We start from the raw sequence: 17,441 nt of genomic DNA, 5'->3' as shown, positions 1-17,441 counted from the left end.
GGAAAAATAAAGATGGCCACAATGTATTGGATGCTTACCCATGGCGTCGACAGGCACTATATCAGACGTGTCACATACTGTTTCTAATGCAATCCTACATGAGGAGAAGCTATCACCAATGGACAGATAAGGAGCTGAAGCAGAGAAGGAAAAGTGAGTAGCTCACGGTCACACCATCAACAGATGGTGGAACCAAGAATCAAATCATGTTTTGATCTGCTGAGAAACGTTGCTTCCGAGACCTTCAGCAGCATGTAATTGACCTGAGGTCTTTAAGGACTAATGACTTGTCCACAAGAGCAACAGTGGGGCTCCAGTGTGTGCCGAGCACTCTTCCCACCGTGCTGTGCTCTCACAGGTGGTTGAGAAAAGAACATAATGGTACCAGCTACCTGAGATACAGGAGAAATAAGGGCAAAAATCTCTAATGACTGGTGTCCAAAGTATTAACAAAGAAAATGGGTAAATTTACACCAGTTTCTCCTTTGTGGATTTATTTAAATATAAAGAACATTGGTCTGGAGAATTTCAAAAGGCTTGTCAACTGACTGAGAAATATGAGGCCAAAGTCAACATCCTCCTAAAATGAATTATAACGCCATTGTTAAGGGTCCAGATTTTTAATCAAGACAAAAACGTTTCGCAAAATGCATGAAGTGAATGAAACTAAGCACTTGACTCAGTTTTCAGCAAGACAGAAAGCAATGTACAGATCTGCTAATAATACCCCTGCCTCTCACTTCCTTTGAAGTTATACAAAGTGACTAAACTTCAGGAAATTGTCCCCTTGATTCTGAAATACAGCTGTACCCAGAATGAAGCCAGGCTTGCTTTCTCAAGCATTGCACACACTTCTTGCCACTTTTACAGTAAATACACAATATCAGGTTCATGACTATATTTTGGTTTAACTTATATCCAAGGATCATTATACCCCCAAATAGCACGTCTAACAATAGTGGGACCAGTGCTTTGAGTGCAGAGAACACAAAGGCTCTCAGTTCCTGGATGAACGAGAGCTATTTCACCTTGACACTGTTGCTGGCAAATCTCCGAGAGATGAGCATTTTGAAAACGCTATAAACAGCTTAGCCTTTTCTTAGCATTTTGAAGAGCACATTAATAGCCTAGCCTTTCTTAAGGGCTTTCTTTTTCCCTTAGCCAAATTTGACAGTCGGAAATGAATAGTGAAGCGGATGGAATCAAAGTCAGAGCTGTGTTTTAGAGGCAGTGTGGAACTGATGTCATTCGGCATTGTCTCCAAAAGAATATAAGAATATTAAGTGGATGTCTCATGAACTTACATACAAAGGATACTCTTCACTTGAGGACAGAATAATAATGTCTCACAGAAGAAAGATGTAATGCTTGATGCCTGTAAAATCTATTCAGACAGCTCTTGGCTGGTACAAAAAAAACAAAAAACAAAAAAAAAAACCAACTACAACTTTCAACTGAAAGAAGTTATATTATTGAATTAATTTTTTAATACTTAGTAAACTACAGAATACCTTGTTCCCAATGCTATAAATGACAGTTTACAGACAGTATTGTCATTGTCACCATTTGGGAAGTTTTGTTAAAAAGAAACCAAGGGGCATAGGGTAATGTAACAAAATTAGCCAAAGGAAGTTAAATAGCCTACCCTCTAGGACTTAACAGCTTAAAGGAAGATAAATAGCCTACCTTCTAGGACTTAACAGCCCCCCCAAAAAGTGACGTGGAAGCTATCCCACATATATTGGGAAACATGCAACTCCATCCAACAGCCAGAAAAACTGCATAGCTTCTTTCAAAGGGAACTGAGAATCCACCTAGTTTTTCCTATGTCCTCTGGGTATAAACACACTCAGCAACTCCATAACAGTTACCTAGTATATTTGGGGACAGTTGCTGACTAATTTAAAAAATTGGCTAAGCACAGAAGAGTGTGGCAGGACATATTTAAAGTGATGAAAGGGAAAAACCTACAACCAAGATTACTCTACCCAGCAGGGATCTCATTCATATTCAATGGAGAAATTAAAACCTTTACAGACAAGCAAAAGCTAAGAGAATTCAGCACCACCAAACCAGCTTTACAACAAATGCCAAAGGAACTTGTCCGTGCAGGAAACACAAGAGAAGGAAAAGACCTACAATAACAAACCCAAGACAATTAAGAAAATGATAATAGGAATACACATATTGATAATTACCTTAAATGTGAATGGATTAAATGCTCCAATCAAAAGACATAGACTGGCTGAATGGATACAAAAACAAGACCTGTATATATGCTGTCTACAAGAGACCCACTTCAGACCTAGGGACACATACAAAATGGAAAAAGATATTCCATGCAAATGGAAACCAAAAGAAAGCTGGAGTAGCAATTCTCGTATCAGACAAAATAGACTTTAAAACAAAGACTATTACAAGGAACAAAGAAGGACACTACATAATGATCAAGGGATCAATCTAAGAAGAAGATATAACAATTACAAATATTTATGCACCCAGCATAGAAGCACCGCAATACATAAGGCAAATGCTAACAGCCATAAAAGGGGAAATCCACGGTAACACAATCATAGTAGGGGACTTAAACACCCCACTTTCACCAATGGAAAGATCATCCAAAATGAAAATAAATAAGGAAACACAAGCTTTAAATGAAACATTAAACAAGATGGACTTAACTGATATTTATAGGACGTTCCATCCCCAAACAACAGAATACACTTTCTTCTCAGGTGTTCATGGACCGTTCTCCAGGATAGATCATATCTTGCATCACAAATCAAGCCTTGGTAAATTTAAGAAAATTGAAATCATAGCAAGTATCTTTTCTGACCATAATGCTGTAAGACTAGATATCAATTACAGGAAAAACACTGTAAAAAATACAAACACATGGAGGCTAAACAATACGCTACTAAATAAGCAAGAGATCACTGAAGAAATCAAAGAGAAAATCAAAAAAAGCCAAGTAGCCTAGTGCCCCTCAAATGTATGACTTTTAAATCTCATTGTGGCCCTCAATTCTTCTACTTTTTCTTGGTCAGCTCCTTGCTCATCACACTCAATGACTGTGAATATTCAAGATCTTCATCTCTCTTAGAAGATCATACCCTCAACCCTTTACCCCACTCCAGTCTTAGATGAACTTGCCTCTACTTCATTGAGAAAGTGAAAACCACTGGGTGTGAACTGCCCCCGCTTCTCCTAACCTTCTCTCACACACTTACTCACATCCCTTCCTGCCCTTAATCTGCTGCCCCAAGACCTACAGAAAGAGATGTATTTCCTGTTTCCAGGCAACTATCTCACTTATGCTGTCAATATCTTTCTGTTTCCGGCCCACTCCCTTAGGCCTTGCTTCATCATTTGTCCTTTTTTCTTCTAGACAGGCAAACTGCGCCCCTCCCAACTCTTTGCCCTGTGCACTGCTGCTGTCCTAACACCCGCCCTTGACTCCTTGCCTCCTGGGAGCTGTTCCTCCACCCTCTCCAGACTCCTGTCCCAAACCTTCTCAAAGATTCATCTACACTTGCAACTTTCCCTTTCTCACCTCTCACTCCTCAACACCCTGCAGCATCTGCTCCCTCTTCTAATCAGACATGCACTGGGTGCACTTTAGTTAAAGATGCAGATCCCGGATGTAAGCGGATCTATGGTTGACTAGTGCCTCCTCTACCTACAAGCTGCAAGAGCTTGGGCATGCTGCTACACCTCCCCATTTCTAAAATGGGGATAGTAACAGTAACCGACTGCATAGGCTTCTTGTAATGTTAAATGAGATACTGGATTTAAAACACTGGACAGTGTCTTCACATGCCATGTGCTCAATAAATATTAAAATTACTACTACTATTAGTAAGATTTGCAGTTTAATGATTATTATCGTTAGTGTTTGTCAGGTACTATAGTAGGTCTAGCTAAAAACTGTGAACTCAAAAAATATCCTACTAAACTCATGCAGCCAAGAAAAACTACTTTGCAATCTCCTCTACAATGTGTCCTTTCTCTAGGCTTAGGGTCACCTTTTCCACCTTCAAAGCAGGATCTGCTCCTAGGAATTTCCTCTCCATCCTGAGTCTGTATGACTCAAATCAGTTCAATACATACATACACACATGTACACACACTACAGATATACGTAACACACACACAGATACACCTACTACATACATACACACACACACACATATTAGGTAAATTCACATGTATCATGTGAACCAATACGAAAGTATTTAATTTAGCTGAATGCAGGAACTTAAACCTATGCTGCCTTTACAGCAACAAAAGTATCTACACCAATGTTCTGCATGCAGCTGGAAGTCAAAAATTACTGATGAATGGAGTTGTATAGAACGACTCCCCACAGGCGGTCACAGCAAGAGCGGAAAGAATATTTCTAGCGTCATGTTTGAATCCTACCTGACAACTTGGAAACTGCAATAATCTGAACCTATGTAGGCAATGAAAGGATCGCTTCATTGTTGGTGCACCAGAAAGTACACCTAACGGTCATTTACATTCTGTAACTAATCACTAAGAACATTAGCACGTAGCACTCATTCCCTTCCTTCACTTCCTTGCTATCTCAGGTTATTTCTGTCACAAGTTGTGTGTGGCAATATTTATTTTAATTAAGAAGAGGCAATACAGGCAAAGGCAATTATAATAGATATGTTCAGTAAGGAATTAAACTGAACAGGAAGATCTCATGCCAGTGACAAAAGAAGGCATGTAATTTTATTTAGACAAATTTACTTCTTCTTTATTTTAACCATTTACTTCTTGGAACCAGCCTGTAAACGCCCACGCGCCATCCAGCACTATCAGGTGAGTCTCGCTCTCAGTGGACGGCTAGCGTGGGATTCAGGTGAGTCTCGCTCTCAGTGGACGGCTAGCCTGGGATTCAGGTGAGTCTTGCTCTCAGTGGACGTGCTAGCGTGGGATTCGATTGGAGGCACCTTCTCTTGGACCAGTGATTCTTTCACGACTGCGATCTCATGTTGGGATCTTGTACCCTGACCTAATTCCTCTAGGATTCAACAATTATTTACATTACAAGCAAAGAAAAGGACTCCTGGTTTTCTCTCTCTCTTTAACACTGTTACTCTCCTTTTCTGTCAATATTTCAAAACAACTTTGGATCTTAAAAATCTGTTGAAATGAGTTGACTAGAGGATGAAGAATTCACACATGGAAGGCAGGACCATGGTAGGGAAGATGCTAATGAAGATGACATGATGAAATAGCTGATAATTATTTAACATTTATTTGCACTAGATCCTAATCCAAATAGTTAACATACATTATTTACTTTAGTCCTCACAACTGTGAGGCATTGTTGGCATTATTACCCCACTCTACACATGAGAAAACTGAGGCTTAGAGAAGTTAAATGATTTGCCTCAGGTCAAACAAGATCCAAGGCTGGGATTCCAACCCAGGTCTGTCAGGGGCCAAAGCCCATTAATGTTATAAATCATGTGTCTTAAAATAACAATTTTTTTCTGTGACCTATTTGTAAATCACAGTTTGTTCAAAACTAGATTTAAGCTTGATTTTTATTGTCAATGGTCTGCTGCAGTAATTCTACATATTTCCATAATAAAAAATTAAGTTCCTCATTTAAAAACATGGGAAAAGAACATGAATGGCCAGATGAAAAAAAAATTTTAAGCAAATATTAAATTTCAGGTATTTAAAACTAAAGAGAATTTAATTCAAGAAACAATAACCAAGTGATGTTGTGTACAAGGCACTGTAAGCATTCAAAGATTAAGATAGCACCACCCCTGCTCCCGAGAAGCTAATGATCTAGTGGGAGGGACACAGTGTAATGTTTCAGGTCTTCTCCTAAGAGAATTCTTCCCTGACCACCCATCTAAACTGTTGCCCCATCCCCTGTTATTTTCCATCACAGGGATCAGAATACTTTTTTCTGTAAAGGGCCAGATAGTAAATAATGTAAACTTTGTGGGCTATATGGTCTCTGTCAAAACTACCGAGCTCTGCTGTTGTAGCTCAAAAGCAGCTACAGACAACTGGTAAACAAATGAGCATGGCTGTGTTCCAATAAAACTTTATTTACAAACAGGCAGTGGGCCATAGTTCACAGGCTGCAGTTTGCCAACCCTACTCTAACATCTCACTCTGTTTTTTCCTTCATAGCACTTAACAAAATGCAGAATTATCTTGCTTATTGATTTATTTACTATTTCTCTCCAAAAACAAAAACAAAAAAACGGCAGCTCCGAGAGAGTGAGGTCCTTGTTGCTTGTTCACAGCAGGCTCTCTAGGGCCTAGAAAGGAGTTCCTGACACATAGGCAGTTCACTCTAAGTATTTGTTGATTGGCTAAATGAATGAACACCATTCCACAAAAGGAGACACACAGACTGCCAAAAAAGTAGGAACTATATTTGGCTTTACTATTAATAAATATAAAATAATTGAAAATGTCATTTTTCACTTGTCAGACCTACAACAGTTAGAAGAAGAGGAGGGGGACGAGAGAGAGGAAAGGGAGAAGAGGAGGAGGGAGGGAGAGAGCAGAAGAAGGAGGAGAACTAATGTGGGTGAATACACAGGTACACTGGGCCTCTCACCTACTGCAGATGGGAGGGAAAACTGGTGCCACATTTCTGGAGGCCATTTGCAATTATATACCCAAATGTATAAGCCCATTCAAAATGGGCAAAGGATTGAATAGACATTTCTCCAAAGAAGATATAAAAATGGGCGATCGGCGATTAAATTAGTCATTAGGGAAATGCAAATCAAAATCACAATGAGATACTACTTTCCACCCATTAAGATGGCTATTATCAAAAAAGAGAAAGTAAGTGTTGGTGAGTATGTGGAGAAATTAGAACCCTCTTGCACTGTTGATGGGAATGTAAAATGGTGCAGCTGTTGGGGTTTTCTTAAAAAGTTAAACATAGAATTACCATATGATCCACCAATTACTAAGTCCACTCCTAGGTGTACACCCAGATACTTGTACACCCATGGTTATAGCAGCATTATTTATAGGAGCCAAAAGGTACAAACAACTCAAATGTCCATCCACAGAAGAGTGGATAAACGTACAATGGGATATTATTTAGCCTTAAAAAGGAATGAAGTACTGATACACGTTAAACATGGATGAACTTTGAAAACATTGCACTAAATGAAATAAGCCAGCCACAAAAAAACCAATATTGTATGATTCCATTTATATGAGGTACCTAGAATAAGCAAATAGTAGAACAGAGATTACCAGGAGCTGGGGGAGGAGGAAATGGGGAGTTATTACTTAATGGGTACAAAGTTTCTACCTGGGATGATGAAAAAATTGTGGAGATGGATGGTGGAGATGTTTGCACAACGTTTTGAATGTACTTAATGCTACTGATGTGTACACTTAGAAATGATTAAAATTGTAAATTTTACATTATGTATATTTTACCACAATAGAAAATGTATACAGATCTTCCTTTACTTATGATGGGGTTATGTCCCAATAAATGGGTAAACTCATCAGAGGCTGAAGATATCTTAAGTCAAAAATACACTTAATACACCTAACCTACCAAACATCAGACCTTAGCCTAGCACACCCTAAACACGCTCAGAACACATACATTAGCCTGCAGTCGGACAAAATCGTCTAACACAAAGCCAATTTTATAATAAAGTGTTGAATAGCTCATGTAATTTACTGCATACTGTACTGAAAGTTAAGAACAGAATGGCTGTCTGGGTCCCGAATGGTTGTACGTATGTGGGTTGTTTCCCCTCATGATCATGAAGGTGATGCGAGCTGCAGTTCACTGCTGCTGCCTCACATCACAAGTATTGGACTGCATATTGCTAGCCAGGGAAAAGCTCAAAATTCAAAATTTGAAGTATGGTTTCTACTGAATGTGTATTGCTTTCATAATATCATAAAGTCAAAAAAATCATAAGTTGTAAGTCAGGGACTTACATTGTAAGTCAGGGACCATATGCATATACTTTTTACTCCAAAATCCTATTCCTAAGAATTAACTCTGAGGATGGGTGAAACAGAAGGGTGAAATACATGTTCTAGAACCCATCAACCTCAAGATCCATGAATAAGGATCTAGTTATATAAACAGAGCCTGACATGACAAATACTTAAAAGAAACTATTATGTAGGCATGAAATAAGACAGGGTAGACTTTTCACATAAAAATATCTCCATAGCATTATTGTTGAATGAAAAAAAAAACAAGTTACAGAATGCTTGTGCAGTATGATCCCACTGATATAAAAATTCAAAAGTCTAACTATACATGAAAAAAATTTAAGATATTCTCCAAAATGTTAATAGTGGTTATTCCCTGAATGGTGAATTTGAAATGATTTTAAGATTATCCTCTCCACAACTTTCTGTACTAGTTGATTTTTTAACAAAGAATATTTCTAACCAAAATAACATGCTATTATAAACTAATGCTTAGCACTTTTCATATTAATTAAGGATGGTTAGGCCCTTGATACTTTCATAATAGATGTTTTCTGTATTTCCATTTCCATAGCAACAACAATACTTGTTAGGGAATCACATACAGTTTTAAAAGAGATGCATACCTCAGATAGCGGAGTTGCCTCTTCATCAGGCAAAAACAAAGATGCTATTTCAGAGCAACATTCAATAATCATGTTCTAGAAATAATAAGACAATATAGTGAGGTTGATCTTATTGGTAAAATACTAGATATTTTAATTACATATTAGTTATTTCATTTGTCTTTTGTTACATCACTCCCTAACCCTAATTCCCAGGATGAAACTTAGAGGGATTCAGAGGTCACAATCTTTTAAGTAATTAGGGTTATTTGAAAAGATACAAAATAGCCATAAACTATAAGATTTAATGACAAATAATAAATTATTTTAGGATTCTTTCCCTGCAAAATTCACAATTAAAATTCATGTGTTAGAGAAGAACAAGTAAAGTAATTCACACCAGAATAAGATTTTGGAAGATCGCTTTTCTTCTGAGAAGAGAGCCCTGGAATAAAGAGGTTCAGATCTGAGAAAGGGTTTAAGCAGAGATGAACAGTTGGGAATCGAGAAAGAAATGGAAAGAGAAAATGAAGAAGAAGAAGAGAGAGTTGATATCATACGTGGTCTATTGCTGAGGACACTGCCGCAGCCCCTACTGTTTGGACGCAGCGTGTTTCTGTGTGGACATCTGACCCAAGAAAGATCTACCTATGGGCAGGGTTGAATCAATCAGATTCTCCATCATTGTAATTTCATATAAGGAAGGACAACAGAAGAGAGTTATCATCAGGACTGGCCGGATGAGCTGAGAGGTCGCAATACGGAGTTGGAGAAGGCACCTAATGGGCTAGATGTAACATGAGTGAGCAAGAAACAGAGATAAATGAGAACTGACACCGTCTGTGGGACTGAGTGCAATCTTGGCTCCCGACTGTCCAAGTTTCACTTTCTGTGGGGCCCACTGTGTTTTGTCCCCAGTCCTTGGTTATGCACGAGCTTACTTACCATGCCCTGCCAAATACTGCCTCCTTACCAAACCTACTTCATTTGAGCTAGCATAAGTAGTTTTTCTTTACTTACAACTAAAGGAGTCACGATTATAAGACTATCAGACACTATAAAACTCTTAGAGGAAAACACAGGAAGAACACTCTTTGACATAAGTCACAGCAAGATCCTTTTTGACCCATCTCCTAGAGAAATGGAAATGAAAACAAAAATAAACAAATGGGACCTAATGAAACTTAAAAGCTTTTGCATAGCAAAGGAATCCATAAACAAGATGAAACAACAACCTTCAGAATGGGGAAAATATTTGCAAATGAAGCAACTGACAAAGGATTAATCTCCAAAATATACAAGCAGCTCATGCAGCTCAATATCAAAAAAACAAACAACCCAATCCAAAAATGGGCAGAAGACCTAAATAGACATTTCTCCAAAGAAGATATACAGATTGCCAACAAACACATGAAAGGATGCTCAACATCACTAATCATTAGAGAAATGCAAATCAAAACTACAGTGAGGTATCACCTCACACGAGTCAGAATGGCCATCATCAAAAAATCTAGAAATAATAAATGTTGGAGAGGGTGTGGAGAAAAGGGAACCCTCTTGCACTGTTGGTGGGAATGTAAATTGATACAGCCACTATGGAGAACAGTATGGAAGTTCCTTAAAAAAACTAAAAATAGAACTACCATATGACCCAGCCATCCCACTACTGGGCATATACCCTGAGAAAACCATAATTCAAAAAGAGTCATGTACCACAATGTTCACTTGAGCTCTATTTACAATAGCCAGGACATGGAAGCAACCTGCGTGCCCATCAACAGATGAATGGATAAAGAAGATGTGGCACATATATACAATGGAATATTACTCAACCATAAAAAGAAAGGAAATTGAGTTATTTGTAGTGAGGTGGATAGACCTAGAGTCTGCCATACAGAGTGAAGTAAGTCAGAAAGAGAAAAACAAATACCGTATGCTAACACATATATATGGAATCTTAGGGGGCAAAAAAAAAAAGGTTCTGAAGAACTTAGGAGCAGGACAGGAATAAAGACACAGACGTAGAGAATGGACTTGAGGACACGGGGAGGGGGAAGGGTAAGCTGGGACAAAGTGAGAGAATAGCATTGACATATATATACTACCAAATGTGAAATAGCTAGCTAGTGGGAAGCAGCCGCATAGCACAGGGAGATCAGCTTGGTGCTTTGTGTTCACCTAGAGGGGTGGGATAGGGAGGGTGGGAGGGAGACGCAAGAGGGAGGAGATATGGGGATACGTGTATATGTATAGCTGATTCCCTTTGTTATACAGCAGAAACTAACACACCATTGTAAAGCAATTATACTCGAATAAAGATGTTTAAAAAAAAAAGTATAATGAACAGGGAATACTTCCTGGAGAAAGGGTCATATAAACTGAGGTATGAAAGAGTAGTAAGACTTCAACTGGCAGAGAATGGGGACAAGGGCATTCCAGATGGAGCAATGAAACAGCAGATATTCAAGAAACATAAAGAACCTGATACGGTCTTTACTGCTGGTGTGTATAGGAAGCACGGTGGTGAGAAATAAGGCTGAGAGGTGTACTTATAACAGGACACGTAAACGTAAGGAATTTGGATTTTGTTGCTTAGGAAATTGAGAGGCACTGGACTGAGGGGATAATGATCTGATTGCTTTAAAAAGACAATTCTGGGGCTTCCCTGGTGGTGCAGTGGTTGAGAGTCCGCCTGCCGATGCAGGGGACACGGGTTCGTGCCCCGGTCCGGGAAGATCCCACATGCCACGGAGCGGCTGGGCCCGTGAGCCATGGCCGCTGAGCCTGCGCGTCCAGAGCCTGTGCTCCGCAACGGGAGAGGCCACAACAGTGAGAGGCCTGCGTACTGCAAAAAAAAAAAAAAAAAAAAAAAGACAATTCTAGCTACCATGTAAAGCTGAACTGGACTAGGAAGAGAAAAGAGAAATTAGCTAGGAGGCTACTCAAGCTGTTTGGGCAGGAAGTGATCATGGCCAGAAGTAGGGCAGCTTCCATGGGACCAGAAAGGATGGAGGGCAGGCAGGACATCCAGCACTGACTGGGGGACACCATCTTCCTATGACGAACTTTCCAGGCTCCTGGTCCACTTTACTAGACAGAGGGGAACACACATCCTGGAGTACATTCTTAACGTATTCTTCTTATTTATCCAAATTTCTATATTTCTAATTGCGTTCTTAGGACTGGTTAAAGTATGTTTTCTTTCTATACAAAAGATTTCAATAATAGCTGTGATGGGTTACTGTCATGATTTCATCAAGAGCTATCAAGCAAAATGACACTGTATCATTAATCATTTCTATAACAGATGAAGACAGCCATGTCACCTGATAAATGCCTTCCATGGCTTGTCTCAACATTTATCGAACACAAATTTCGCCTCAACAACGTTCTGTTTCTTTGGCATTATTTGAGGTAAACCACATACACACTTGGGAAACTGGCTGATTCGATGTTGGGCTGTGGGAAACCTCCCGTGACCTTGCTGCCACAGAAATGAAGACAAGGAAAGCACTGAACTCAACAATCCCAGGCAGAAGGCGGTTGGAGGGATGGTGCAGTTGGCAAGGGGCCTGGGAGGGCACAGAAGGACCCCTGCTCAATCTCTGTCACTTTCCCTTAAAGAGGAGCATCTGTTGATTTGATGAGGGACAGGCTTCGGAGTGACTTCCAAAATAACAGAGCCAACATTTTGACTTAGTTGAAGTCCTCATTGTTCACCCATTTTATGGGAAAAAAACCTTCCTAAGTTGCTTTCCATCCTCCAAACTCTTGCTTCCTTCATCCGTCCTTCACATGCCATCAGGGTTATCTTAGCAAATTTCAGGGTGGATCATGAGATGCTCTTCCGGGCATTGCTCCCAGCTTTTCCTACGGCCCATGCCCAGCCCTGCCTTCCCAGGGCCCTACATTCACCCTGCACTCCTGCCACCCTGAATACAACATCCAGCTCCATGACTTCACCTCTCATCTCTTGCTGTATCCTCAGTCTGGAGTAAGTGCTCTCCATAGGTCTCCAACTAGAAGTTGGTTACTGGGCTAGATATCAGAGAAGACCCCTGAGCAAAGGAATTCAAAGTCAAGAGAGAGGAAGAGACACAGAAAGAGATAATGACCAAAACAATAGAGTCAGGGTACAGGGTGCAAGGAAACATGATTTTTATTTCAGTCTACAGGGGCTATAAAATGCTACCTGCGCTACTGAAGCAAGCACAAAGTCTAGCTCAACCCTTTCTCTTAACACACACACACACACACACACACACACACACACACACACACCCCTATGTGAATGAGATTTTTTTTAATGATAAATTAGAATAGTTTGCATCAACAGCTCCACCATTGAGAAAGAAGGATATCAGCAACCTTGCCCTTTTGTATAAGTGTAGAATCCAGATAATGGGGGAAACAGGAAAAGGGGAAGGTGTCAGAGAGACTAAGCTGAACTTCACAACGAAGAGCTGAACCAGATTCACTTTGTTATAAAGCAGAAACTAACACACCATTGTAAAGCAATTATACTCCAATAAAGAGGTTATAAAAAAAAAAAAAAGAGCTGAACCAGAGCGGGAAGGGGAGAGGAGTCAAAACACTCCATGCAGACTGAGTTGGAGGGAGAGGTTTAGGAGTCTGAACCAATGAGGCAGAGGTTGGAGAGCTGCCACTGTGAACGTCAGAGAGGCACTAAGAGTAAGGCAGTTGGGAAAAAGGAGATTTAAAAGAAGTTATGCTGTATATGATGAAAGGATTTCCTCTCAGATATTCTTACAAGAGACTCATAAGAATAAGGTTTAGATTATTTTCAATGGTTTTGAACATTATATTGATGTTTCTTTGAATGCCAGACTTTGCTTGCTAAGAGAGGGCCACCGGGCAGCTGGGCTCATTATGAATTACATCTGGGTACCTATGGTCATACTCACACAGTGATTAAGCTCCTCCTGACAAGGACCTAATTGTGCTGATTTCAGTATGTCCTTATCTCCTCAAGCCTGGAAAATTTTTGCACGTAACGGTTTCTCAAAGATAACGTGTTATTTGATGCTAATGTTCAATTGTATTTTGTTTTATGTTTTCATAGTACTTTGATACTGGGGATATGTTGACTATATATAATTGCCCGGTACAATCCGGGCATCCCACACGTGTTTGCTGAACTCATCTTAGGTGACTTGGTAAATATATTTTAGGCTTATCATATCAGTATGTTATCATTCCAAAAAAGGTGTTTGTGTCGTAAAATCAGAATGGTTTGCACCTTTTATATGCTTTAAAACACCTGATATGCTCTGAAGATACCCCATAAAGCTGTGAATGACAGGTTAAAACAACCCAGTGATTCTGAGCCACTGTTGTCCATTTTGGAAGAAGGACATGTTTTCGAGCCAGAAGTGACTGGAACACCTGTTCTGTAGCCCTCCCAAAACATCTTAAATTAATACCTGTGTTCTGAAGCTTTTGGCTTATTCCAGACCATAGGGATTTGGGGGAGAGAAAACAAAAAAAAAAAAGAAGGGAATGAGAAAGAGAACAAGATTCACCACCTCCCATATCAACCAAAGGTACATTTTCTGGACCTTTATATTTAACAACCCACCAAAAATCCATACTGAGATAGAAATAAATATATTTGATTATAGAGGTTATGAAATCCTGTCCAACTCCCAAACAGAATTGATCTCTTCAAGTGTCCTAGTTAACTTCTCATTAGCTCCAAGTGAAGGTTGTCATGACAACAAACTGGCAGATTTTAGTCCCTGGAATTTATTTGATATAACCTAGAACCTAGCTGTTTCTTTTTTTTTTTTTTCTAAGTGCTGGTTAGTATATAGGGAAAAAAATACAAAAGCTTATTCCTTCCGTTTCACAACTTTCAAATGATGTGAATTAATTTGTTTGCTAATTCACCTAAACTAAAAAGAGCAGGTTTTTTTCCATTTTGTGACATTCTTTCACATATAGAACTACCAGAACTGGAACACATCTCAAAATGCCCTAATTAAATCTGAAGAAACACTTTTTAAGTTGGAGGATAAAGTAAACTCAAAAACACAGAGGAGGGCTTCCCTGGTGGCGCAGTGGTTGAGAGTCCGCCTGCCGATGCAGGGGACACGGGTTCGTGCCCCGGTCCGGGAAGATCCCACATGCCGTGGAGCGGCTGGGCCCGTGAGCCATGGCTACTGAGCCTGCGCATCCGGAGCCTGTGCTCCGCAACGGGAGAGGCCACAACAGTGAGAGGCTCGCGTACAGCAAAAAAAAAAAAAAAAACAAAGAAAACACAGAGGACAACATCAGGACTGAAAGCAGTTTGTTGTACTCAGGGACTGAGCTACTCACATATATCACTCAAGTCAGGACGTGAGAGCAAGTCACAAAGCTTGGCTAAGCCAAGGTGGGCCGTCTGGATTCTTCCCTCTGCTTGCATTCAAACGCCCCTACTTGCCCCTATTTATTCCTGATTTGTTTATATTCATAGTCAACTTCTTGGCTCAGGCACTGGGCTCATTGTGATGAACTTGATACCGATATCTGACTCCCAGGAAAAATTCTGATGGCTCTCATTCCAACCAAGGGACAATCTCTTCATCTCACCAGTAACTGAGTGAAAGGATCCTGTTTAGAGATGAGGAGAAAACTAGTCCCAGGAAACATTAAGTGACAGACCCTCGGTAGGAAAGCTGAGTGGCAGAGCACAACCTAGAATCCTTACTCTTACGGACACTCACTCTCCTGTCTCAGACAATGTAAGTTGAAAAGACAAATGGGTTCAGGAGAAAAATAATCATTTGCCTTTTATGAACTATATAATAATGGATTCAAGGACAATTTCAGCAAAGAACAGTCTAGGTTATGGCTCAAAGACAGAAAATTGGTAAGTTTGGTCTATGACTAAAAAACTGTGATTGTAAGTGATCTACTAAAGAAGTTCGAAAACGAAATGAGCTGAGTTCTTGAAAACAGATATGAAAGGGCAACAATGCACTTTACGAGAAGAATTACATATATGAATCTCATGAGTTTGAGGTATCTGATCTACTGGGATATTTATTCTGAGTACTCAGAATATCATTACTATAGTTAAACATCTGGTAATTTGTGTTGTAACATTTGAGGACACTATAAAGGATGTGCACTATAAAGGATGTGTGGAGAGGCCACAACAGTAAGAGGCCCGCGTACCGCAAAAAAAAAAAAAAAAAAAAAAGATAACGTAAACAAGAAAACAAAAAGAGCCATACCAATAATGCTCTTTAAGAATTAACAATATTTTGTTATTGGTCACCAATTGAATATTAAACTAGCAGAAAGTGATTTTTTTAAAAAGATACAGCAGAGCAAAAATAAAGATCCTAAAAGCTTTCAGAGAAGAAAAACAGAGATGGGACCCAAGTGGCTGGGAATTCAACCAGAAAAGCAGCAGAGGGAGGTCCCAGAATCAGAGCTGTGCTGCAGGCATTGGGGGCAACCAGTCCTTAACCAGAGCAGGAGAGGGGCCTCCAGGAAGGAAAAGAAGAGTTGAGACATAAATATAAACACTTGGGTACAAATCTATGGATGAATATATGACAGATCCGATGTAATGATCAGAAAGAAGTTAAGAAAAAAGACAAGTGAAGAAAAATCAAACCTTATACAGGCAAGGAAAATAACCACAGTACACTGACTTGGCTGTGAACATTGTTTACAGGGTTATAATGACATAAACACTGAATGCTGATTTAATTAAATTCTGTGATATAACAATATTTAGAAAGGATGGAGAAAGGAGAAGTTGAGGAGAAATATAGGGAATCCTTGTATAGTAAAGTCCTTGTATAGTAAAATCAATAGATATTATATAAAACTGATTTATCAAGAAAAAACAATTGTTTTTGGCTGTCATTAGCACTATTCAACAATTTTTCCAGCTTTCCTCTTTCCAAGTTGATAGCAGAATTGTTGGCATGGCTCGTGACTTACGTGGCCAGTGAAATGTTAGTGCAAGTGATATGATGGAAACTCAAAGAGCCAGGGTGTGATTTGCCCCTTTTCTTCCCTCCTGCCCAGTGACTGGGGATGTTCCAGAGGATGGATGTGCCACCAGCCTGGAGGCTGGTGTGGGGAGACATGGAGCCCAGTGGACCCACTTGGATTTGAAGGGTGTTGGTTATCTTGCTTTTCATGACTGATCCTGCATATTATTTAGAGTCTTGGAAGTAAATAACAAAAGGAACAGCTGAAAGAGTTGAAAATGGCCTGCTCGCAGGACTGTGGGGTGTGGACAGGTCAAACAGGAGACTGTCCCTTTTCATTTTAAACCTTGTACATCTATTTGATTAAAAAAAAAAAAGCCATGGTACCTACAGAATATATATCTCAAGCAACCAGATGAATGTGCAAATGGAAATTCAAAGAGCAAGTGATTAGGGGAGAACAGGTATTCCCTGCTCCTCTCATTTCCATAGAGGGTAAGGAACTTCCACTCCACTCCCGAAGAAAGGGGGACACTTCCAGCTTCTTTTGGATGCAGCCAGGAGAGTGGAGTCACTTATCTGATTGGTGAGTTTGGGAAAAGCAAACTAGGCTCATCCCCATTGGGTCAATCTTTGCTTACATTTTTGAAGGCACCCTGCCTACGGGACTATTACTCTCTACTCCCCCATGCAGTCAGCCGGGCAGTCAGCAGGGGAGCGGGGGAAATCCTACAGCTACACAAGTGTGCTAGATTATTGTGTGACTAGGTGGGCAAGGCTGGCTAATTCAGGGGTGAAATATTAATAAGCTTGTTTGGCCAGAGGTCCAGAGCCATGTTTGCTAATCAGCTTTGTCGGTAATGATGCCAGTGTTTGAGATCTCCATATATCAGTTTCCTGTGTCCTATTT

The sequence above is a fragment of the Delphinus delphis genome, chromosome 11 (genome assembly GCF_949987515.2).
Source record: "Delphinus delphis chromosome 11, mDelDel1.2, whole genome shotgun sequence".
Lineage (NCBI taxonomy): Eukaryota > Metazoa > Chordata > Mammalia > Artiodactyla > Delphinidae > Delphinus > Delphinus delphis.
The sequence above is the reverse complement of the archived record's forward strand: the minus strand, read 5'-3'. Positions refer to the sequence as shown.